Source organism: Eutrigla gurnardus (assembly GCF_963514095.1).
Source record: "Eutrigla gurnardus genome assembly, chromosome: 13".
Classification (NCBI taxonomy): Eukaryota; Metazoa; Chordata; class Actinopteri; order Perciformes; family Triglidae; genus Eutrigla; species Eutrigla gurnardus.
In genome coordinates, this window is record NC_139936.1 from 11,451,739 (window position 1) to 11,455,016 (window position 3,278).

Genomic DNA, 3,278 nt, shown 5'->3' on the forward strand with positions numbered 1-3,278 from the left:
GGGGGATGTAGGGGTGGGGGGGTGTGGGAGGTCAGTGTTTGAAGTTACACCATAAAAGCCATCCTGAAAGGAAACACAAAGTGACCCCCTCCCCCCTTTTCCATCCACCTCTCTCCCCCTGCGGCCCAGCCCTCTCCTCTCTCCTCCTCTACGTCTCCCTCCCTTCCCTTTGTTTCTGTGTACAGAGAGTGCCCCATGGATGGACCAGGTGTATTTTATATTACTCCTTCATGTACTTCAAACGTGAAACAGCCCAATTTCTACTCAACCCCTCTTTTCATCTACCTCTCCTCCCTCTCTCTTCCTGCGTCTACCAGCCTGTTGCAAGGCTATAAATCACACGGCAGACCCGATAGGCAGAGGAGGAGAGAAGGACGGGGCGGGGGGGAAGGTGGTGAAAGCACAGGAGACAGGAAGACAAGGGAGGGAAAAAGTTTGGATGAATCAGAGATGAAGATACGACTGGAGCATAGAGCAACCATAGTGAAATATGAAAACAACACTAGACCCCCCCGCTGGGCTTTATGTCTCCCCTGTGGTTGTCTTTTAGATCCATTCAAATTGGAATGGAAACATGGATTCAAACCACAAAATCATGCAGTCAACAGAAAAAAATACAAAGGGAAAAGGAAATACCAGAGGATTTGAGAATAAAGGTGACGGAATGACGGTATGGCGAGAAAAAAAAAATGAAGAAAAAGTAGAGGAAACCTCTGAACAGAAATCACTCAGACGGGATTTTAGGAGCTGAGGAATCGGAGCGAGAGAGAAAACCAGCGGTTCGAAGTCGATGATTATGAGTTCCAGTTAATGAATGCGTTGCGGGCATTTGAGGAAATGAAGAGCAGAGTGGATATTTGAGGAGAGGGATGAAATGATCACGATGCTGTAAGAGTGGTGAGGAAGAGAGGAAATAGATGGAGAGGGGAGGGAGGAGAGGAAGGTCGGACTCTCAGTGGGCAGGAATGAGGCTGAGCCGGGGTTGCGTTTTTAATGACATCATGGATGATTAGGAAACACACACACACACACACACACTCAAACATATAGATGCTCCCAGTGGAAAGAGCCAGACAGCCCCCACAGAGCAGCCCGAGATCTGGTCAATTTAATAGAGCCAAAGTTTATTACCAACTTCCCGGCGTCTGTGTTTCTTTGGTACGTTATTGATTCACATGCATCTCAGTGCACGCGTCTGATTTTTTTTTTTGTACACGTGTATCTAATGTCCGTGTGTGTGTGTGTGTGCATGTGACGAGCGTGCGTGTGTCCAGTGTGTGTGGAGAGGTCTGTAGAAGGATATTAGTCACGCCCGCCTAGTAATGGGCCTCATTTTGCTCTCATTTTCATCTGCGGTCTCCGTAATGAGAGTCTGCCCCTGCCGATCAGGACAGGAAACCCTGTAGGGTAAAAGAGCTTTGATGGTGGGAAACTCGGCTAACTTTTCTGGCAATGACGGGCTTTTTTTTTTTTTTTACTGCTCTTTGAAGATGCTATTTGTAAGTTCTTATTGATCTGGGACTTGTATTGATCGACTCCGACGCCATGGTAAAATGGCTCAAACATGATCAATAGGTTTTATAACATACGTAAACGTGTCCTAAAACCTCAGAGTGCAGCGTCGCAGTATAATATGTCCGATCCTCTCTTGGCTCACGGAGAATCGAGCCTGCAGAACGGGCTGAACGGCTGACACATGCAGTAATAAAATATCATTATTTTTAAGTCTTACACACAAGATGGTCAATATTAAAATGAGCTTTTTGCTTGATTTAAAATTCTTTACTTTGCAGGAGTAAATAACCCTCAAACTCAAGATGAGTGTGGTTCTTTCAGTACAATATATGCAGTAAGACACATCCCAGTGCCTTTGGTGCAGATGTGATAAGGTTCTGTATATAGAAAGTGTTTACATAGCTCTTCCTCTGGATAAACAAATCTGGGAAATGGTGTAATCCTAAATTCTTGTCATTTTCTGCAGGAATTTGTTGCTGCGCCACGCTATTTTTAACTTACTGCACAGAGGACCACAGCTTATAATTTTAACGTTTGCGAGCTTAAACGGCAACATATGGTTATATACGGTGAACCTCTGTACGGCCCAGGCTCAGAGAGTAATGTATGTCGGAGCAGGGACGTCTTTCTGTGTGCCACGACATCTTCACAGATGCAGCGAAATGGGTGGATGGTGAGTCAGCCTCCATCTCAGTGACACTCTGTCACCTCATTTGCACCTACAGTATATGGCCACCTGCACCATGGTACGGGTTTCTGTGAAAACATGTCCATGTTTATTAGTGGAGGAGATGTAAACAACAAGGTTTAGGAGAACTGCCTGTCTTCAAATTATATATACATATACAACCATCTTTATTGGACACCCTAAAAATGTGATTTTATCACTTTTTGACAGCTGGAAAGTGGTAAAATCAACTAATTATTACCCAGTCTGATGAATTATGATAACTCTACTGCCACAAAAACTAAAGGCCTCAGAGGTGAAATACATCCTAAACTGATAACAAGTTCTATTTCGGGATAAATGAAAAGCCACAGAGAAATTAACCAATTTGGATTGGTGACTGAAATCCCTCGTGTTGTTCTGAGGTGCGATGTTGATGGTTCGATAGGGGAGGACCTGGTAATTGGAGTCCCTGTGGGAAGGAGGGCATTATCAAGAAGCCTCTTCAGTTGGGTGCTGTTTGCAGGCGGCAAACAGGAGAATGGGAAACAGGTTTCAATCTTTGCTGATTGGTGAAAAGAACATACTGAATTCATCATAGTGCATAGACTTATGTGTTTGCACAACTGTCATAAATTAGTAGCCGTAAAAACAAAGTTTGAGTAGCAAATTACCCAACAGTCTTGTCTGTTTTTTGTCCTCTCATTTTGTTTGTTAAGAATAAGACTAGTACCCATGAAATAAAGCATATCCGTTTAGTAATGATACTAATACTACAACTACTAATAATAATACATTTTATTTGTCGGGACCTTTCAAGACACCCAATGACACCTTAAAAAACATTAATAAAAACATAAAGTGTGTGTGTTGTTGCTGTTTTCTACGACGTCACTGCTTCAAAGTACAATATGACCTATTTGGCACGGTGAACTCCACCCCTGAGCGGAGTTGACGAGAACGCATTAAACATCTGGTTTTCCTTCATCTCGGTTTATTCCACCTTCTTTCATTCCCTTTCTCTATCTCTCGTCCACGTCTTCCCCTACTTCCTCTGTCTCTTTCTGGTTCTCGCTCTCACCCTCCCTCCGTGATT